The 23,363-nt window shown below is 41.0% G+C and overlaps 1 protein-coding gene across 2 annotated transcripts in view; it reads left to right on the top strand.

Moving 5' to 3' along the window:
* The window catches only part of GMDS (GDP-mannose 4,6-dehydratase), a 629,552-nt gene that overhangs the window by 261,655 nt on the left and 344,534 nt on the right, over nt 1-23,363 (top strand). The gene's annotated exons all lie outside the window — the stretch shown is intronic.

Raw genomic sequence — 23,363 nt, 5'->3', positions numbered from 1 at the left:
CTGAGTGGGTTTTATAATTTAGAAAGATAATTTTGGTAGCATGGAGGATGGATTGTCGAAAGGCCAGATAGAGACCAGGAAACCCGTTTGAAGAATTTTGCCTATAGGCCAAGGAGTCATGAGAGATCCAAGGTGTTAAGGGGGCAGATTTATAAAGAACATTAGGGTCTCTAGGAGCATTTGTAGTGTACTGGCCTGGATATTCAGTGATGCCCAGATGTCTTGTTTTCACCCTCAGGGCCAGCCCTGTTTCCTAATTATACCTCTCATTAGATTACTCACTGGCTATTTCTTTTTGTTTTGGGTGGGGGAAGGGTGGCGGGGATTTCTAACTTTTATTTTAAGTTCAGGGGTACATGTGCAGGATGTGCAGGTTTGTTACATATGTAAACATGTGCCATGGTGGTTGTCTGCAGAGATTATCTCATCATCTAGGTATTAAGCCCATAATTCATTAGTTATTCTTCCCAATGCTCTCCCTCTTCTCTTTCCCCACCCTCTGACAGGCCCCAGTGTGTGTCACTCCTCACTGTGTGTCCATATATTCTTATCATTCACCTCCCACTTATAAGTGAGAACACACAGTATTTGGTTTTCTGTTCTATTCTGTTAGTTTGCTGAGGATAACAGCTTCCAGCTCCATCCATGTCCCTGCTAAGGACATTGTCTCATTCCTTTTCATGGCTGCATAGTATTCTATGGTGTACATGTGCCACATTTTCTTAATTCAGTTTATCATTGATGGGCATTTAGGTTGATTCCATGCCTTTGCTAATGTGAATAGTGCTGCACTGAACATACGCATGCGTGTATCTTCATAATAGAATGATTTATATTCTTTTGGGTATATACCCAGTAATGGGATTGCTGGATCAAATGGTATTTCTGCCTCTAAGTCTTTGAGGAATTACCACACTGTCTTCCGCAATGGTTGAACTAATTTACTCTCCCACCAACAGTGTAAAAGCATTTCTTTTTCTCCACAACCTTGCCAGCATCTGTTGTTTTTTTGACATTTTAAATAGCCCTTTGGACTGGCATGAGATGGTATCTCATTGTGGTTTTGATTTGCATTTTTCTAATGATCAGTGATATTGAGCTTTTTTTTTTTTCATATGCTTGTTGGCCACATGTGTGTCTTCTTTAGAGAAGTGTCTGTTCATATTCTTTGCCCACTTGGTTAATGGTTTATTTTTTTCTTGTAGATTTAAGTTCCTTATGGATGCTGGATATTAGACCTTTGTCAGAGGTAGATTGAATAAATTTTCTTCCATTCTGTAGGTTGTCTGTTTACACTGTTGATACAGAAGCTCTTTAGTTTAATTAGATACAATCTGTCAATTTTTGCTTTTGTTGCAATTGCTTTTGGTGCCTTGGTCAGGAAATCTTTACCTGTGCCTATGTCCTGAATGGTGTTGCCTAGATTTTCTTCTAGGGATTTTATAGTTTTGGGTTTTACATTTAAGTCTTTAGTCCATGTTGAGTTGATTTTTGTATATGGTGTAAGGAAGGAATCCAGTTTCAATTTTCTGCATATGGCTAGCAAGTTCTCCTGTCACCATTTATTAACTAAGGAATCCTTTCCCCATTGCTTGTTTTTGTTAGGTTTGTCAAAGATCAGTTGGTTGTGTGTGTGCAGTCTTATTTTTGGTTTCTGTATTCCGTTTCATTGGTCTATGTGTCTGTTCTTATACCAGTACCATGCTGTTTTGATTACTGTAGCCTTGTAGGATAGTTTGAATTCAGGTAGCGTGATGTCTCCAGTTTTGTTCTTTTTGCTCAGCATTGTCTCGACTGTTTGGACTCTTTTTTTGTTCCATATGAATTTTAAAATAGTCTTTTTCTAATTCCATTAAGAATGTCAATGGTAGTTTAATGGGAATAGCATTGAATATATAAATTGCTTTGGGCAATATGGCCATTTTCATGATATTGTCCTTTCTATCCATGAGCATTTGATGTTTTTCCATTTGTTTTTGTCATCTCTGATTTCTTTGAGCAGTGGTTTGTAGTTATCCTTGAAGAGGTCCTTTACTTCCCTTGATAGCTGTATTCCTGGGTATTTTATTCCTTTTGTGGCAATTGTGAATGGGAGTTCATTCATGATTTTACTCTCAGCTTGCGTGTGGTTGGTGTACAGGAATGCTAGTGGTTTTTGCACAGCGATCCTGAGACTTGGCTGAAGTTGCTTATCAGCTTAAGAAGTTTTTGGGCTGAGACAATGGGGTTTTCTAGATATAGGATCATGTCATCTGCAAACAAAGATAGTTTGATTTCCTCTCTTCCTGTTTGAATTCCCTATATTTCTTTCCCTTACCTGATTGCCCTGGCCAGAACTTCCAATATATGTTGAATAGGAGTGGTGAGAGAGGACATCCTTGTCTTGTGCTGGTATTCAAGGGGAATGCTTCCAGCTTTTGCTCATTCAGTATGATAATGGCTGTGGGTTTATCATATTCACTGCAACCTCTGCCTCCCGGATTCAAGTGATTCTCCTGCCTCAGCCTCCCAAGTAGCTGGGATTACAGACACCTACCACCACATCTGGCTAATTTTTGTATTTTTAGTAGAGACGGGGTTTCACCATGTCGGCCAGGCTGGTCTTGGAACTCCTGACCTTAGGTGATCTGCCTGCCTCAGCCTCCCAAAGTGCCTGGACTACAAGTGTGAGCCACCGCGCCTGGCTGAAGTATGTTCTGTTAATACCTAGTTTACTGAGAGTTTTTACATGCGGGGATGTTGAATTTTATTAAAGGCCTTTTCTCATCTATTGAGATAATCATGTGTTTTGTGTTCTGTTTATGTGATGAATCACATTTATTGATTTGTGTATGTTAAACCAACCTTGCATCCTGGGGATGAAGCCAACTTGATCATGATGGATAAACTTTCTGATGTGCTGCTAGATTCGGTTTGCCAGTATTTGGTTGAGGATTTTTGCACTGATGTTCATCAAGGATGTTGGCCTGAAGTTTTCTTTTTTTGTTGTACCTCTGCCAGGTTTTAGTATCAGCATGATGCTGGTTTCATAGAATGAGTTAGGAAAGAGTCCCTCATCCTCAATTTTTTGGAATAATTTCAGTAGAAATGGTACCAGCTCCTCTTTGTACCTCTGGTAAAATTCAGCTATGAATCTATCTGGCCCTGGGCTTTCTTTGGTTTGACTGCCTCAATTTCAGACTTATTATTGGTCTATTCAGGGATTCTGTTGCTTCCTGGTTCAGTCTTGGGAGAGTGTATGTGTCCAGGAATTATCCATTTCTTCTAGATTTTCTAGTTTATGTGCTTATAGGTGTTTGTAGTATTCTTTGATGGTTGCTTGTATTTCTATGGGATCTGTGGTGATATCCCCCTTATCATTTCTGATTGTTTATTTGAATCTTCTCTCTTTTCTTCTTGATTAGTCTAGCTAGCAGTTTATTTCATTAATTTTTGTTTTGTTTTGTTTTTTGTTTTTTGTTTTGCAGGATTTTTCATGTCTCTCTTCTTTAATTCAACTCTGATCTTGGTTATTTTTTGTCTTCTGCTAGCTTTGGGGTTTGTTTGCTCTTGGTTCTCTAGTTCTATTAATTCTGATGTTAGGTTGTTAATTTGAGATCTTTCTAGCTTTTTGTGTGGGCATTTAGTGCTGTGAATTTTTCTTTTAATACATCTTTAGCTATGTCCCAGAAATTATGCTATGTTGTCTCTTTGTTCTGATTAGTTTCAAAGAACTATTTGATTTCTGCCTTCATTTCATTATTTATCCAAGAGTCATTAAGGAGCAGGTGTTCAATTTCCATGTATTGATAGTTGTGTAGTTTTGAGTGAGTTTATTAGTCTTGAGTTCTAATTTGATTGAGCTGTGGTTTGAGAGACTGCTGTGATTTCAGTTCTCTTACATTTCCTGAGGAGTGTTTTACCTCTGATTACATGATTAATTTTAGAGTAAGTCTCATGTAGCTATGAGAAGAATGTTTCTGGGTGGACAGTTCTGTAAATATCCATCAGTTCCACTTGATCCAGAGCTGAGTTCAGGTCCAAAATATCTTGGTTAATTTTCTGTTTTGATGATCTGTCTAATATTATCAGTGGAGTGTTAAAGTCTCCCACTATTATTGTGTGGGAGTCTAAGTCTTTTTGAAGGTCTCTAAGAACTTGCTTTATGAACTTGGGTGGTCCTTTATTGAGTGTTTATATAATTAGCTCTTAGGATAGTTAGCTCTTCTTGTTGAATTGAGCCCTTTGCTATTATGTATGCCCTTCTTTGTCTTTTTTTTTTTTTTTTTTTTTTTTTATCTTTGTTGGTTTAAAGTCTGTTTTGTCAGAAACTAGGATTGCAACCCCTGCTTTTTTCTGTTTTCTATTTGCTTGGTAAATTTTCCTTCATTTCTTTATTTTGAGCCTATGTGTGTTCTTGCACGTGAGATGTGTCTCTTGAACACGGCATAACAATGGGTCTTGTTTTTTTATCCGGCTTGCCATTCTGTGTCGTTTAATTGGATCATTTAACGCATTTACATTTAAGGTTAGTATTGTTATGTGTGGATTAAATCCTGTCATGCTAGCTGGGTATTTTGCAGACTTGTTTATATGGTTACTTCATAGTGTCACTGGTCTGTGTACTTCAGTATGTCTTTGTAGTGACTGGTAACAGGTTTTCTTTTTCATATTTAGTTCTTCCTTCAGGAGCTCTTGCAAGGCAGGTCTGGTGGTGACTAGTTTCCTCAGCATTTATTTGTCTGAAAAGGATCTTATTTCTCCTTCACTTATGAAGCTTAGTTTGGACAGATATGAAATTCTAGATAGGAAATTCTTTTCTTTAAGATGTTGAATATTGGCCACCACTCTCTTCTGGCTGGTAGAGTTTCCACTGAGAGGTCTGCTGTTAGTCTGATGGACTTCCTTTTGTAGGTGATCTGGCCTTTCTCTCTGGCTGCCCTCAACATTTTTTCTTTTATTTCAACCCTGGAGAATTGATGATTATGTGTCTTGGGGATCATCTTCTTATGAAGTATCTTACTGGGATTCTCTGGATTTCCTGAATTTGAATGTTGGCCTATCTTGCTAGGCTGAGGAAATTCTCCTAGGTGATAACCTGAAGTATATTTTCCAACTTGGTTCCATTCTTCCCATATCTTTCAAGTATCCCAATCAGTTGTAGATTCATTCTCTTTGCATAATCCCATATTTCTCAGAGGTTTTGTTCATTTCTTTTCATTCTTTTTTCTCTATTCTTTTCTGCCTGTCTTATTTCAGAAAGACAGTCTTCAAGCTCTAAGATTCTTTTCTCCCCTCGGTCTATTCTGCTATTAATACTTGTGATTGCATTGTAAAGTTCTTGTAGCATGTTTTTTAGCTTAGCTCTAACAGATTGGTTCTGTTCCTCTCTAAACTGGCTATTTTGACTGTCAGCTCCCACATGTATTGTTTTGTCATGGTTCTTAGCTTCTTCACACTGGGTAACAACATGCTCCCTTAGCTCTGCAAAGTTCATTATTACCCACGTTCTGAAGTCTCCTTCTGTTATTTCAACCATCTCATCCTCACCCCAGTTCTAAGCCCTTGCTGGAGAGGTACTGTGGTCATTTGGAGGAAAAGGGGCACTCCGGCTTATTGAGTTTTCAGAGTTTTTGTGTTGATTTTTTTCTCATCTTTGTGGGCTTATTTACAAATGAGTTGCTGACCTTTGGATGGAGTTCTTGTGGTTTTGCTTTTGTTGTTTTGTGTTTGTATGTTTGTTTGTTTTTAATAGTCTGGCCACTCCAGACCCTAGTTGCTTCAGTTTTTCCAGTATCTATCACCATTGAAGGCTGTGAAATAACAAAGATGGCAGCTTGCCCCTTCCTCTGGAAGCTTCATCCCACAAGGGTACTGATCTATTGCTGGCCTGAACACACCTGGAGGAGGTGGCTGGAGACCCTAGTTGGAAGTCTCACCCACTCAGGAGGAACAAGATCAGGGACCCACTTAAAAAAAAAATCTGGCTGCTTTTTGGTAGAGCAGCTACGCTGTGTTGGAGATCTCATCAGCCCCTGATTGGTTTGGGCTCTCCATGGCCCACAGGCTGGGCTGGCTGAGAAGCCCAAATCGGCAAGGTGATGACCTGCCCCACCACTCAGGCACTCTGTCCCAGGGTGAAATTAGAGCTCTTTAGACCCTATAGAACATGGGGTGGGAGGGAGTGGTTGGAGGCCCCAGCTGGTAGGACCCACCCCACAAGGAGGAGTGTAATGGAGTCCTGCTTAAAGAAGCAGTCTGGCCACACCTCTACAAAACAGCTGTCATGGTGGGGAACCCCCTCTGCCCCAGTTGGCTTGGACTCTCCAAAGCTGGCAGGCTGGAATGGCTGAGTTGTCCAACCAACTCAGGTGGTGGCCCTTTCCTCTTCCAGGCACTCCATTCCAGGGAGACATCAGAGCTCTGTCCCTAATACATGCCCTTGGGCATGGCTGGAGGGCCCACCAGGTAGGTCCCGCCCAGTGAGGAGGAGTAGATTGATGTCCTGCCTAAAGTAGCAGTCTGGCCATTATCTGGCAAAGCTGCTGTGGTTCACTGCTGGGAGCACCCTTCCTCGTTGGGACCCTTTGGACTCTCCAAAGCCCGTAGGTTGGAACAGCTGAGTTGTCTAGCTACCCAGGTGGCAGCCTGCCCCTCTCTCCATGGGCTCCGTCTGGTCTCAGGCAATCTCCGCTCTGTTGCTGGTGGCCAGTTGGTATTCCAAGACAGTAGGTCTTATCTTGTGAGGTGCAGTGGAAGTGGGGCCCGCAGAATGATGCTGCTTGGTTCCCTGGATTCAGCCCCTCTCCTAGGATATGTGCAGACCTCCTGCCTTGCCTTAGCTGTAGACATATTTGCTGGGGATCTTGGGACTTGACTGTGTGTGTGCCTCAGCAGCTGTTCTGCCAAGACTCCACACAGCTCTGTGTGTCAGACCCTGGTAGCATGGGCTCACAAGGGGATCTCCTGATCCGTGAGTTGCAAAGATCTGTGGGAGAAGCATGTTTTCCCAGGGTCACACAATCACTCATCGCTTCCCTTGGCTGGGGGTGGAGGTTCCCTCGGCTCCATGATGTTCCCAGGTGAGCCATTGCCCCACCCTGCTTTTCTGCATTTTCCATGGGTTGAGTTGTTTTCCTAATCTGTTCCAATGTGAGAATGTAGATATTTCAGTTGAGGGTGCTGTATTCACTCACCCCTTTCACTCCTCTCCATGAGTGCCATGGACTGTAGCTGCTTCTAATTGGCCCCTCTCCCTCACTGGCTATTTTGAATTGAACATTGAGTGTTGGTTTTCTTTGTTTCTTCTGATCTTCAAATTTATGTTTGCTAGATACTTGTGTGGCATTCTGAATTCCATAGAAGAGTCAGGGTATGGTATTTAGGAGAAAGAAACTGAGGCTTAGAGAGGCTGATTTCTTTGCCTGTTGGTTATTGGCAAAATACGGATTTTTAGTTAATTGTCATAAATAACTTTCAATGTCAATTTCTTCTTGTTTCTCATTCATCATTCACACATACACAAGCATCTTTTCACTTACCCAATGAAATTACTTGTCATAGCAAATTAGTATTTTTCTTCCTCTGCTTTGTGATTCTTTTGCTGAACTCCAACTTGGATAGTGATTTTTTTCCCCTGTACTTTGACCTAATTTCTGTTTATCAATTCCTCTGCTTTCCTACAGTGCCATAGGTACAGGCATCATTCTCTTCCAGCCTCTTGTCTTCAGTTGCTTTGCTTGTTTCTCATCAGCCCGCAGATCCCAAGGAAACAGACATTGACCTGCATTGCAGTAGCATAAGCATGAGCAATATTCAAAAGAAAATAAGACATATATCCTGTTCAGTGTGGGGTGCATTTTCCCATAAAATCTAAATATTGCATAGCAGTTTAAGTATGAAAAGGTTGAAAACACAGCATTTGCGTTTTTCCATTTTGGAAAGTATGTGGTGAATACCTTTTGTTGCTATTAGAAAGATGCTAGTTTTAAAGTAATGTTTAATACTACTAAACATTAATACCAGAAGTATTAATAACAGTATACTAGTATCATTAATTTTTTCCTCTTAGGGAATAATATATCTTGCTGAATTGCCTAATCATATGCTTATATTAGGTTTGTTACATCATTGTTATTATTGAAATTATTCTCCATTAGAAACTTAAACATGGAATTTAGAAAAAGGCATCTAGAGAGGAAGAAGCCTTTTGGAAACACTGTCTTCTCTGAGGATCTCTGCCATATTGGATGGTATTGGAACACCCTGCTCTTATTCATTCATTCCCTCAAGAACCATTGCTGTGTTCCTATTAAGTGCCAGGCACTGGTTTAGGCACATACTGGTGAACAAGACAGAGGTAGTTCCTGTTATTAAATTTACCTGTAAAATTCATGGTTTTATGTATGCATGATTTGCTTCTCAAGAGAATGGGTTCCTCCAAATGGAGCAGAATAAGCACATTGTTCTTCAAATATTGGTCGGTTGAAGACAACCTTCTTTTCTATTAATATAATCAGACTTAAACAAAGGGTATACCCTCATTCAGGTCTTCTGGACTCATAATGGGCTGATATATCGTCTCTATCCATATTCTTTATTATTTTACAAAGACTAAATCATCGTACTACTTCCTGGCCTAGAGTTCACAAGCCAAAGAAGTCTAATTTTTTTGGTAACATTCTTCGTATACTAGCTGCACTGTTTCGTGGAACATTTTTTTTGTTTTGAGTTGTGTAGATATTTTTCAAGTTCCAGGTGACCATCCTGTGAAGTCCTGTGAAGACCACCAGGACTTCACAGCCTACTAGGGGTGCAAGAACCTCAGGCTTCTACAGAGGGACTCTACTTTCTGCTCTGCTTATTCTTTGTTGAGACTACATTTTCTTGGCTTTTTAATGTCAAACCAAAGCCTGGTGTCTTTAGGAAACTTCGGATATTCAGCACTCTGAGACTGTGGGTACAGTTTTATTTGTTCCCCTTCTGTTTGAAATGCATTGTCTTCAAATGGTCCAATTTGAATTTTCTTCCCTTTTTTCAAGTCGCTTAGGTAGCCCCAAGAGATCTTGCGGTTTCCTATTCCTATAGGAATAGTCCAAAGTTAAATGTGACTTTTTACTTTCCTGGAAAAACAGTAGAGCCTTAGGAGATTTTCATAGTGTATTCCCTTTCCTAGATTGTTTTTAAAACATTAAGTAAGAATAATCTCTAAACTGGTCATTGACAGGATCTACTTTGTATATTTTGCTTTTTCAGCTTGTATGTTTTATTCCTACTTTCAGTTTTCTGCCCGAAGGTTCCTGATTATAGTGGGGTGGGAGGCACTGGAGACGCAGCAGAGCCTGCTGTTGGTGACTGGAAGCTGGAACATTCTCCCAGTCTCAGAGTCAATGTTATTGCTTTCTGAAATGCACTTTGTTGTAGTATTTGTCATGGCCTATCACAGTCTAGGTGAATTATATCCATGGGTTTCCCCCTCATTCTTCCTTGCCCATATGCTTATTTATCCCTTAAATAATTTTGCAAAAATAGTGAGGCGGTATTGACTCTCACAAAGCCACTTTACTTTTTGCCATGGGATTATCTTTGTTCCTTGATTTGGTGTGCTGCCATAGACTTTGCTAGATTTTTCACTATGAAAATGATATCTAACAATATCCTGGCAATTTGAGTTTATCTGCAGTGTGACCATTGTTTACCGTTGTTTTGTTTTTTTGTTTTTTTTTTTGAGACAGAGTCTCACTCTGTCACCCAGGCTGGAGTGCAGTGGCGCAATCTCAGCTCACTGCAACCTCCACCTCCCAGGTTCAAGCAATTCTCCTGTCTCAACCTCCTGAGTAGCTGGTATTACAGGCGCCCACCACCACGCCTGGCTAATTTTTTTTTTTTTTTTTTGTAGAGATGGGGTTTCACCATGTTTGCCAGGCTGGTCTCGAACTCCTGACCTCAAGTGATCTGCCCGCCTTAGCCTCCCAAAGTGCTGGGATTACAGGCGTGAGCCACTGTGTCCGGCCCATTGATTACCTTTTTATGGGCCTTAGTAATCTGTTGGCATTTTCATCATAGTGCGTATAGTTCTACAGTATCACTCCTGACTTCTTAAATGCGTCATTCTTGGCAATTTGTTGACACTTTAGTTTGTCTGTTAGATCTAGAGACTCCTTGATATTTACCAGTGTTCCTACCTACCTGTCTCAAACAGCAGTTTGAGACTTGGAACCTGCCTTGTGTCTTACACAGCAAGTAGAGAGAAAACATGTAACTGTTCCTTTCCTGGGCCTCTGCATCCCTCCTGTGCCTGCTTCCCTAGCAGCCTTCTCTCTGTATCTGGTTGCTCTTCTTATTTATTTTGCATTTGTGTCCTTGAACCCCACTCTGTTCTTTCTTGAGCATTATTTTAATTTTATTCCATTTTGTTAAAGGCATCTTTTCCCATTTTCCGTCTTTTGCTTGCCAGTATATCACACGGTTCTTGTTGGTTTTGAGCTTCTGGTCCTTCTTTTCAAATCTTTCAGTAAAATATTTCTAGTGAAACATGTAGGTCTCTCATGAGGGGTTACTTATTTTAAAAAGGCTCTTTTACATTTCTCTCATAGCTTAGATTTTTTTTAATATTCCTTCTAAAATTAATTTACTATCTGCTATTTTTGGAGGAGAGAGGTCAAGAGAAATTGAGGTAAGGAAGGAGGGAAAACAGCTTATTATCTGCATAATATGATGTTGCATTGGTCTCTCTTGTTTTGTGACTTACAAAGACTTGGATATCCCACTTGCCAGTGGGATTGAAGGATCCCGACACTGAGTTCTTTGTCCTGCCTGGAAACCTTAGCTCTGCTTCTTGTCTTAAATGAACTCTCGCATATGGATAGTTGAGACTTACATTGTTGTAACCACAGGCCATGTTGTGGCATCTCAGTCATTGAAACATTTCAGTGAGTTCTCTTTTTTTGTTGTTGTTCTGTCATTTTATCTATTAACGAAAGAATTATTAGCTATTTAGATGCCAGTGTTACTTCTCTCTTCCTATTTCAATGTTATAGTAGTGACTATTCTAAATGTAATTATAGTATTCATAAAAGGAAAGTAAAACTTTATAATAATATAATAATGAAGACTGTATGATGTTTACTGTGTTTCAGTCTCTTTATATGTAGCTGAAGTGACTTTTCATTATTTGTCCCCAAATTACTATAATCTGGGTGGTAACTGGCAGCAAACATTAAATCTTCTATTTATCTCTTCATTATCTTCCAAGAAATATTTTTAATCCCCTGATTTTTAATCCCCGGATTTTTAATCCCCAGGGGTAAAGGTCATTGGCTATATACCCTTCGTATAATCAGTCCCTTTATTCATTCCTGTGCTATCACTCTCTGCCAACAGAGAGCTTGGGGGATGCTAACTCATCTTGGTATATATATGATCAGAATAACTCAGATTAAAGTTATAAACATTACAAAATGCATTTGAAAGCTAATTTCATTGTTTAATTTTTGATTATATGTACAACTCTAGTGTCATGTTAATGCCTTAGTGTATTTATGTACTTTTGGAGCTTTGTCATTGAGGTCAGGAACCTATTGAATGACCCAAACCATTGAGCAATTGGTTATGTAACAATAATGTGTTTAGGTTACACACATGCAGATTTCAGAATGGCTGACGAGAGCTTATTTATTCGGCTGGATATAGGTGGTGAGAGAGATTTAGTGACTTTTCTTCTTTAAGCACATTCTAAAATACTGAAATTTTGTCACTACCACTTGATTTACAGGAGATGTTTTAACCTTTCTTATGCCATGGACTCCTTCAGCAATCTGATGAAGTCTATGGATATTCTCAGAATAATGTTTTAGAGGTATAAACCAAATGCATAGAATTGCCGAGGAAACTGACTCAATCTGTTAATATACTTAAAAACCAGGTTTGTGATATAATAATGTGCCATAACACATTATAGCACAAGACCTGGCAGTGGGCCTGGTAAACATTGGAACTTCAAAGCAGTGATGGGCACAAGTGATGCCTCCAGTCATCTGCAGTGAGTGTATAGTGGTGTTGAAATGGCTGTTGTCTCTATTGGTGGAAAGGTCACAAGTACTGTTATTACTGAGGATTGTTGGCTTACATTCAAAATAGAAGGGAATTCCAAATTTCAGATAGAATTGAGTGAAAATGAAGACATGCATTTTTTAATTTTTTAAGCCAAATCTGTGTGCTCTCCTGAGTTTTATCAATGGACCCCGTCAATTCTTAGTTAAGTATTCCTGCTATAATAAATTCCATTAGGTAAGTTGATTTGTTATTCCTGTTTATCTGTAAATAATCTCTGTGAGTTTTTCTCTAGAAAAACCTGGGTAGTTACTTCTGGTAATGTTTTCTTGTACAGAAATCATGACAGGTTTTTCTGTATTTATCAGCAACTGATAAACTGTAAAATGACAGAGAGAAGACATCTAATATGGCTAATTTCTGGTAATTGGAATCTCAAAGTATTTTTAAATTAAGATTTTCTAAAAATAAAACCCCAGGAGACTTAGTTTAATATTTATTTTAAATAATTTAACTAATTAGAACAAATTAGCATTTATTTTAAAATTATGTAATGTATTTTTTAACTGAAAAAGAATGAAAGGCTTTCAGGAATAGGACCAGAGGTTCTCAGAGGATGTGGAAGTGGCAGAGAATTGTGACCAAGGAGTTATAACTGAAGTCAGGGTGGGGGGCGCAGAACCCAACATTTTAGAAATGAAGGTTCTCAAACTCAAGGAATGTTAGTGGGGCAACTGTTCTTCATTTTGGAGTTAGTAAGTCAGAAGAGCTGACAGATTTGGTGAGGTCGTTAAAGCGTGGTCGGCCTTCCAGAGCAGCGACGGAGTCCTTAGAAAAAGACAAGAACTGGAGGGTGTTGTGAGAACAGAGTCCCGCATATGCTTTCTACTCTGACTTGTGAGAGCTCCAGTTCACCTCTGTGGCTAAAATGTAAACACATGACAAAAATCAATACCATTATTTCAACAAATATTTTCTAGCCCTCCTGTGTGCTAAGCAGTAGGGGTGAGAGATGGAAAGTCATGGCCCGACGGCGTGGTGCAGCCTTGCCTCTCATCAGAGTCACTGGGAACAGGGTGCATTTGGGGATTGTTACCTTGTCCTGTGTCATCAGTCCTCTGATTCCCTATGAGAGCCCTTAGTCTACTTTGAGCATTTCAAAACTCGAAGGGAACTATACCTTAATATGCCTTGAGCATACAAAGGTAAACCAAGATGTCACATTTGTTTAGTCTGGTTAGCATTTGTCACTCTGGTGGAATAACAACCCTGTATGATGTTCCAAATTGTAATTATAAACAGTTTTGAAGAAAAATAGAATTGCAAAAGAATAAGGAAAAATCATACAAAATTGGGGTTATGAGTGTGAGGAAGAAAAGTTTCTAAAGTCTAGAGCTGGGCCTTGGGCTGGGCTGGAGGCAAATAGAACAGGTTGGGAGCATAGCACTAGTGAAAGGGCCCAGATACAGTGATGCTGTCCCCTGCTTCAGAGCCATTGCCAGCTCCCCAGTACCCGCTGAACAAACTATGGACTGGCATATATAATTTGCTCCAGAATAGCTTCTACTTACATTACATCAGTATAGCACTCTATTCCCCAAACATTGCCAGTGCATTTGTCTCTCCTTTTGCTCATGCTGATGATCCCTGCCCCCATCAGAATGTCTTATCACCTCTCCAACCCCCCACTCCCCCAGTCCCTATCCCCCACCCCTGCCCACCCCGTGGGCCCTACTATTTATTTTTAATTTAAGTTCTGGGATACATTGCAGGACGTGCAGGTATGTTACATGGGTAAACATGTGCCGTGGTGATTGGCTGCACCCATCAACCCATCACCTAGGTATTAAGCCCTGCATGGATTAGCTATTTATCCTGATGCTCTCCCTCCTCCCACCTCCCTGACAGGTCCCAGTGTGTGGTATTCCCCTCCCTGTGCCCACGGACCCTACTTAGATCTGTCCATGTCATCTGTCCCTCCTTTGGATCTCTATCCTCCCACTCCCACACTTTGTAACCATCTCAGGATACCTTTCTCCATCCCTATGGCCTCCCTTTTCAAACCTCTTCAAACCCTGTCTAATCGACACCCATAAGGCAGGCTACAGGAGGGCAAGGCAAGGCCCTGTCTCTTTCACCTTTGGATTTCCTGGAATCAGAACCTGTGGCCTGCTCATGGTAGGGTGCACCTTCTCTCGATTCCTTCCCTGCCCACTGAGCTGCAGTGCTTCTAGGTCCACACCTGCCTAATTCCTGTCCAGCTCTGGAGCCGGGGCGGCGGCGGGGAAAGATTTGCATCTGGCCCCAGCTGCTAAATAAATGTCAGCTCTGCTGAGCTGCTAACTGGGAAAAACTGATCCATGATGGAAAGTAATGTTTTATTGTTGCTGTCCTTGATTAATAACTTTCACTTACAGAGAAGCAGTAAACAGCGCAGCTGCTTGTGTGGTCTTACGCATTTCCAGCTCACTGGTGTCATGAGCCTCCTCTTGTGTCTGTGAAATCAAATGTTAGAGGAAAAGATTTCCTGTTCTCTGGTTATCTTATACCACATTTAGTTCTTTTGCAGACAAATCTGTTTTTCCGACACCACATTTGTAGTCAGGAAACTTTGGCTCATTCGTTGAGATTTTTTAAATGGAATTTGCTCCATATATAAAGTTTGTTCCGTTCTTAATTGTGTACTGAAATCATTGGGGAATTCTATGCCTAAGCTTCAGACCAAATACTGTCTTATTCATTCAAGTAATATTTCCTGAGTACTTTCCATGTGGCAGGTATTCTTCTAAGTGGTAGGAGCAATGAGAAAAAATGAACAGAGCCCTTAACCTCGTGAAGCTTAGAAGCTCGCTAAACCGATGAAGATGCTTTCTCTGTACTTAGAGTCCAATGGACTGAGTTCTCCGAAGTGAAGCACGCCAGGGGAGGATGAGGTAAAAGTAGAGATGGCCAGGTCCAGGAATCCTCTTGGCTGGAGGAAGGGAGGCATGAACCCTGGAGAAAATGTTCTGAGTAGAGGGAAGGGGCAAACACCAAGACCCTGAGATGGCAGGAAATCAAACTGGAAAGGACAAATCGCTTGGAACTTAGAGGCCGCCCCGCTGAACCATACGGGTCTGAAGAGGCAAACAACGTATGTTACAAGCAATTTTGCCTATCTTCACGTTCCTACATATATTCTTCTTGTTTCAGCTAAAAAGCCTGAAAAGTGTTCAACCTTACTCATTAATTTGTTATGGACTTCTCTTCTGCTGTGTTTGAAATGTTTTTCCTTACTAAAATTGTTATTCAAATACTTTCCCTTAATTCATTTACACTTCGGAAGATAATAGTTCTATTAACATTTACAGGATACTTAAATATATATTTCATCTAATTTCTTATAAATAAATGAAACTTCTCTTCACGTGGCTTTCCATTTTAAAATTACAGATGTATTTTTACCTCTGTGCAGTTCTTGGGGATTTAATGGTGAACAGAAACAGTCGAGGGCCCTACGCCTGTAGAGTTTACAGACTAGTGGGGTAGGGGCTGTTTGTGATCTTTTTCATCTACCCCAGCTTTTGCTTTCAGTAGATTTCAGAATTTTAAAAATGTGTGCTCTTTAGTTGTATGAATATTTTGAAGTGAGAGTACAGTATGTGAGGAGGAAATGCGGGGAGCCACAGTGGGGCAGGCCTGGCAAACCTCTCGCACTAGACTCTGATGACTAGAGCTGCCTCTCTGTCCCGGAACCCGAAATTGGCTTCCCAGACTGCCATGGAGGAAGAGAGCTAGTCCGTTATGAGAGGCTCAGGACCCAGGGAAGGAGTTGGAACACTCTAAACCCCCTAAGTTGGGAGTGGGCCTTGCAGAGAGCTCCAGAATGGTGCCTGATCAGCCGTCTCTCAGGATCATCCAAGATCCTGACTTCAGAAGCTGGAAGGTTACTTGCTGTGCTTCTTGGGGAAAGAGTCATAGTGTGTGACATTTTGACCTCAGGGATTCAGTTTTGGTGGCCATTTCAAATACGTAAAGCTGTGAGCACCATAGTTACCAACACATGACAACCGCTCCACTAACCAGACACAGTCTGTTTTCTCTTGTAATCATCTAATGTCAGTAATAGTCTGTCACTGTTATGACTGGTCAATGTACTGTATGTTAATAGTGGCGTTTATCTTGTCCTACTTGGTTAGAATGCCCTCTTTCATCTCTGTTCAATTTCACATAGTTATAAAATTAACATTTAGTTATAATGAGTTTGGAGAGGTAAAAGGGCTTCAGTGATCCTGGAATGAGTGTTATCATTTGTTTTATTTGCTGTGAGGCCTAGCACAGTGAACTCAGGTCTTCCCTGATGTGGCCTTAAAAGCACCTGGGATCTACATTCCATGTTGTATACTACAGAATTGGCATGTGAACTTTCAGCATCTATATCTTATCCCTTTCAGCCCATTTAAAGGACTCATTCTAATTTTCTGTTTGCTTTAAGAAAGGCTGTGATTTACCACTCATAAATACATGAGGTCAATTCTTTGGATATCTGTTTATATCTTTGAATGTTCATAAGAGTAATTAACTTTATATTTGAACTTAAATTTCCTGTTTCCTATGACTTTAAATTTTTCTGTCATTTCTCCGGCTTTACTACTCGCCTCTGAGACTGCCCTGACTGCGCCTTAAGAATGAATATCCCATCATCGTGTCTTTGGATATTCTAGTAACTATCTCCTCCCACCTGCACTTCAATTATGTCTAAGATTCTTCTTCTGCACTCTGAATTCTGACTCTTTATATAGTGCAACTGTTAAAACTATTGTTGTTGTTATGCTAAAGCTTTGAAATTTATATAGAGTTTTATCTGTCTTGCCCTTTGAAATTTTACCTTTTGTTTCAGTGATATTAAATTATCAAATTTATTTTATTCTGATAGCGCATGTTCTTTCCTACTGGCTTTTGTGTTTTTATTTTGATGTTTGTGTATTTGACATTTAGATTTCTCATTAGTTTACACACTGTCTTCGTTCACTTAGCAAATACTGTGCCAAGCCATACTTCAGGCATGGGAGACACTGCAGAGAACAAGATGAAACCCAGCTCTCATGGAGCTTACATTTTAATGGGGGAGATAGATCATAAATAAGTAAACAGATAAAATACAAGTTTAAAATTAAGGTGAAATGAAGCAAGATAAAGAGAGGGTTGGATAAGCACAGAATGGCAAGCATGGGAAGTTTTTAGAGAGGGAGGCAGGGAAGTGGTGAGGGGCACAGCATACAGAGGGGTCAGCAGCATGAAGGCTCCAGACAGGACCAGCTGACACCAGAGTAGGACCACAGGGTGGCCGGAGAGGCTGCATCATCGTAGTGGGGGATGAGTGTGGTAGGTTATGAGGTCAAGTACCAGGGTGTCAGGTGGGGAAGGACTGAAATTGAACTAGTTAGAGGTTCTTGCAGTGGTTCCCATGAAAGTGATGCCAGACTAAATTAAGGTGTAGACTAAGTGGTGGGAACTTGTTAGATTTCAGTAAGCTGTGCAGGGAAGGAAGTGTTAGGGAAGATTCCTAGGTTTTGTTTGGAATGGGTGCTGTTTACACAGAGGGAGGGGCCATGGGAAAGAAGAGCTTTGGAGACAGCTTCAGGAACCCTCTTTGGGGCCATCTCAGTGTGACATGCCATTAGGTACAGCAAGTGCAGAGGAACGTATGAGAGGCTGCTGCTCCAAGAGGTGCCCTGGAGGTGGGCCTTTGGGCCCATTTGGACAGATGGTGAATTGAGACCCCAGACTGAGTGATGACACAGCTGGAGGGTGGGTTGGGGTAGAAAAACCTCAGCACTGCGCCCAGGGCTGGAGTTGGGGTGCAGGGGACCTGGTAGACCGGCGGGCACTGGCACAACAGCCTGGAGAATTGATGCCAATCGAGTGGGAAAAAAACTGGAAGATTATGGGGATATGGGAGCCCACTGAAGAAAATATTTCAAGAAAGCGAGTTTGGGCAGTATTTTGTAGGCTTGTTTTTTTATCAGTCTGATTTTTTGTTCTCCTTATTAGGTGAAAGAAGATTTTTACTGTTAACTTGGTCTGCATGCCTCAGAAAATGCAACTCTCTTTGTGATTGGAAATATACTTCATAATCATCCCATAGTACTGAGAAGATAGAGAAAAAGATAATGATAAAAAACAACCACAACCAAAACCCTACTCATTTTGGCTCCCAGTTATAACTGTGGTTTAGTTTCGGGGGTTTGGAAGCTGCTTCTGTAAAGGTCCAGAGAGTAAATATTTTTGGCTTCATGGGAAATACCTGTGTTGCAGCTATTCAAGTCTGCTGTCATAGTGTGGAAACAAGCATAGGAAACCTGTAAACAAATGAGTGTTTGTTAGGGCTGTGCCCTATAAAACTTAATTACAGAAGCAGATGGTAGGTCAGATTTGACCTGTGGACTGTAGCTCTCTGGACCTTCCATGTTTCCATGTGTTGCAGAATCATGCTCCTAACCTTTAGTTTTACTTAAAAATAATCTTTCTTTGGCCGGGCGCAGTGGCTCATGCCTGTAATCCTAGCACTTTGGGAGGCCGAGGCAGGTGGATCATGAGGTCAGCAGATCGAGACCATCTGGCTAACACAGTGAAGTCCCGTCTCTACTAAAAATACAAAAAAAATTAGCCAGGCCTGATGGCGGCCACCTGTAGTCCCAGCCACTCGGGAGACTGAAGAAATCTTTCTTTCTTTTCTTTTTTTTTTTTTTAACCTGCATTTCATTTTGAGACAGAGTCTTGCTCTGTTGCCCAGATTGGAGTGCAGTGTCATGATCATGGCCCACTGCAACCTCAACCTCCTGGGTTCAGGTAATTCTTCTGCTTCAGCCTCTTGAGTAGCTGGGACCACTGGTGTGTGCTGCCACAGCTGGCTAATTTTTTTTACTTTAAATTGTTTTTGTAGACACAGGACCTTTCTGTGTTGCCCAGACTGGTCTTGATCTCCAGGGCTCAACTGGTCCTCTGGCCTCAGCCTCCCAAAGTGTTGGACTACAGGTGTGAGCCACTGTGCCTGGCCAACACTTGTAAGCTTTAGGAGTTGATCAGTCACAACATACTGTTCAGATTTTCTTTTTTAAGGAAACCACTTAATTTGTTACTTTATATATAAAACACTTCATAATCTGTTAGATTTTATCAGCTAATCTTATCCTGTAGCATGTTGAACATCAAATACATGTGCTTAATTCTCTCTGGAGTTACTCAAAATCTGCAAACATGCAACCATCCTTCCCCCCATACTCTCCTATCTTATTTACTATCTTTAGTCTAATGGTGCTTAATTCTTTTCCATGAGGTATGTGCTCTGAATAATGACCTGTTAGTTATCTAAATTGGATTCCCTGGCATAAGTGAAAACTTTCAGGTTGTACAGTTTCCTTATTCTATGTTCTAACGGTTAAGGTGCTTATGCTAGGACATGTGGTTCACTGTGAATGTGACATACCTGTGTGTAATCTAGTCAATGTATAGAACATTCACCACAAAACGGTTAAGGTGCTTATGCTAGGACATGTGGTTCACTGTGAATGTGACATACCTGTGTGTAATCTAGTCAATGTATAGAACATTCACCACAAAACGGTTAAGGTGCTTATGCTAGGACATGTGGTTCACTGTGAATGTAACATATCCGTGTCTAATCTAGTCAATGTATAGAACGTTCACCACGAATACAACATATGGTGCCACCACTTGCTGTAGCTTCTCTGTGTCAGTGTAAATACTTACCTGCTCTTAGGATTAAATAATATATACTCGCAAAATGCCTAGGATGATATGCATGTGTCTGGTACTGAGTACTTAAAAAATAGTAGCTATTCCTTCTTGGAGCTGTTCAGGCAGCATGTACATAAATGAAAACCTAGTCAAGGAAAGAGAAAAAAACTCATAACATTCTCATTATTGTTCAAATTTGACTGGTCCCTTGAAAAAGAGTGCAAATACCATGGGATAAGAACTTATACCTAAAAATATTTTGAATATAGACACTTGATGTCAGAGAAGATATTCAGGAAGATCTAGTTTAAGGTTTCTTAATCTGCAATCCACAAATCTCTGGAAAGCGTAGGCAGTTGTGTGTGTCTGTGTGTGCACGTGTTTCTCCTCAGAGCCTCTGGCTTTTATGAGACCCTCACAGAGCGGGTGGCTGAATTCTGCTTTTGTGGTGAGCATCATCCAGGGACTTGCTTGGAGTCCTGGCTCTGCTGCTCCTAGGCAGTGTGGCTTTTAGCAGCTCCATCTTTCTGAACCTCAGGACGTAGTTTCTGTTTCTGCTAGGATTGTTAAAAAGCTCGAACAAAAGCACTTTTGAATTGTAAAGTGTCATATAAATTACAGTTGTGGCACTGATGTGGCGAGGAAACTACGGCCAGCAGAAGTGGTTGAGTGATCTGCTCAGTGGCCACTACCAGTGGTCCCAGAGCCCTGACACCCCTCTCCCAAGGCCTTCTTAATACACTGTTTCCTCAAAATAAGGCCGTGGCTTTTCCTGATAACATAATGACCCACTGCAAAAACCATTCGACAGGGAAAACCGACCTCTTCAACAAATGGTGCTGGGACAACTAGACATCCATCTGCAGAAAATGAAGTTGGGCCCTAACCACACACAAAATTTAACTCGAAATGGATCATAGAATTAAATGCATGAGACAAAACTGTAAAACTCTTGGAATACAACATTAGGAGTAAATCTTCATGATCTTGGTTTAAGTAAAGTGTTCTTAGATATAGCATTGAAAGCACACACAACAAAATGAAAAGTAGATAAATGGGACTTCTGTGCTTCATAAGACTCCACTAAGAAAGTGAAAAGACGTTAGCCCAGCACTGTACCACGTGCCTGTATTCCCAGCTATTCAGCAAGAGGCTGAGGTAGGAGGATCACTTAAGCAGGGTTTGAGGCTGTAGTTTGCTATGATTGTGCCTGTGAATAGCCACTGTACTCCAGCCTGGGCAGCATAATGAGACCCTGTCTTAAAAAAAAAAAAAAAAGGGGGGGGTGGGGGACAGGGTGCGGTGACTCACACCTGTAATCCCAGCACTTTGGGAGGCCGAGGTGGGCGGATCACAAGGTCAGGAGATCGAGACCACAGTGAAACCCTGTCTCTATTAAAAATACAAAAAATTAGCCAGGCACGGTGGCAGGCGCCTGAATTCTCAGCTATTTGTGAGGCTGAGGCAGGAGAATGGTGTGAACCCGGGAGGTGGAGCTTGCAGTGAGCCGAGATCGTGCCACTACAATCCAGCCTGGGTGACAGAGTGAGACTCCATCTCAAAAAAAAAAAAAAAAAAAAAAAAAAAAAAAAAAAAAAAAGGAAGTAGGCCAGGCATGGTGGCTCATGCCTGTAATCCCAGAACTTTGGGAGGCCAAGGTGGGTGGATCACGAGGTCAGGAGTTTGAGACCAGCCTAGCCAGCATGGTGAAACCCCGTCTCTACTAAGAATACAAAAATTAGTCAGGCATGGTGGTGCACGCCTGTAATCTGAGCTACTCAGGAGGCTGAGGCAGGATAATCACTTGAATCCCAGAGGCGGAGGTTGCAGTGAGCTGAGATTGCGCCATTGCACTCCAGCCTAGGTGACAGAGCGAGACTCCATCTTAAAAAAAAAAAAGTAAAAAGACAACCATCATAATGGGAGGAAAGATTGCAAGTCAAGGCCAGGCATGGTGGCCCAGGCCCGTAATCTCAGCACTTTGGGAGACCGAGGCAGGAGGATCACAAGGTCAGCAGATCGAGACCATCCTGGCTAACACGGTGAAACCCTGTCTTTACTAAAAACACAAAAAATTAGCCGGGCGAGGTGGCGGATGCCTGTAGTCCCAGCTACTCGGGAGGCTGAGGCAGGAGAATGGCGGGAACCCGGGAGGCGGAGCTTGTGGCGAGCCGAGATCCGGCCACTGCACTCCAGCCTGGGCGACAGAGCGAGACTCCGTCTCAACAAAATAAATGAATAAATAAAGATCACAAGTCATAGATTTGATAAGGGACTTGTATTCAGAATATATGTGTGTGTGTGTGTGTGTGTATATATGTGAAAAAACTTTTACAACTCAACCAATGACCCAATTTAAAAATGGCTAAAGGACTCAGATACACATTTCTACAAAGACAAGATACAAATGGCTGATAAGCATATGAAAAGATGCTGAACATTATTTATTAGGAAAAAGAAAAACCACACTGAGATACCACTTCACACCACTAGGATGGATATAACAAAAAAGACAACAAGAAGTCTACGTAAGATGTGGAGAAATTGGAACTCTTATTAATTGATGGTGAGAATGTGAAATGATGCAGCCATTTTGGAAAATGGTCTGGTAGTTCTTCAAAATGTTAAATATAGTGTTACTGTATGACCCAGCAACTACATTCGTAGGTATATACTCAACCAAAATGGAAACATGGTAAGCGAAAGAAGCCGGTCACTAAAAGCTGCCTATTGTATGATTCCATTTGTATGAAATATCCACAGGAGGCAAATACATAGTGACAGGGCTGCTGGGGTCAGAGCTGGAGTTGGGGATCAGAGAGTGGCTGCTGATACTAGGTACTAAGGTACTGAGTACTAGGTACGGAGTTTCTTTTTGGGGTGATGAAAATGTTCCGGGCTTAGATGGTGTTGATTGCATATACTGCTGTGAATGTACTAAAAACCACTGAATTACAATCTTCTAAAAGGGTGAATTTTATGGGTGTGAATTATATCTTAACAAACTGTTATTAGAAAAGAATAAAAATAACAGGCTTCCAAATTTGCTTTCTTGCCTTTTGAAAGATTGTGAATGAAACATACTTTTTTTCTTTTGATTTCCTGGCAGCCACATGACCTTTACTCACAGGCCTAAATCACATGAGTTTAGTGGTCTAAATAGGGTCCCTGGTGAGCGGTGGCCTGAATACCATTTGCATGTACCAGGGGACAACTTCTGCTCCAGGGCACACGTGCAAGACCCAGCAGTAACGAAGGCCAGTGGCCTTGCCCCTCAGAGGGGTTTTTCCAGGTGAGGATTCACAAGGCAGCAGGGGAAGCCTGTTTGCACTGTGCGCAGCTATATTAGCCTATGAATAAACCAGTAACAAAGATTTTGAGCCTTATTATTTTAGAGGATTTAATATTAGGTTATTTTGTTCATCATATGTAAATAGAACAATTTCAGAAAGCTTATCAGTCACACTTGTTTTTAAAAAGTACTCTAAAGAACTGCAAAATATTGAATTATTCCTCAGCATTCTCTTAGAAGTTAGTTCATATATACATTAACATCTTGCTGTTTGCGCTGTGTCTCATACTAAAAAAAAGAT

The sequence above is a fragment of the Chlorocebus sabaeus genome, chromosome 17, assembly GCF_047675955.1.
Source record: "Chlorocebus sabaeus isolate Y175 chromosome 17, mChlSab1.0.hap1, whole genome shotgun sequence".
Lineage (NCBI taxonomy): Eukaryota > Metazoa > Chordata > Mammalia > Primates > Cercopithecidae > Chlorocebus > Chlorocebus sabaeus.
Note: the sequence above shows the minus strand (reverse complement) of the source record. Positions and strands in the feature narration are given on the sequence as shown.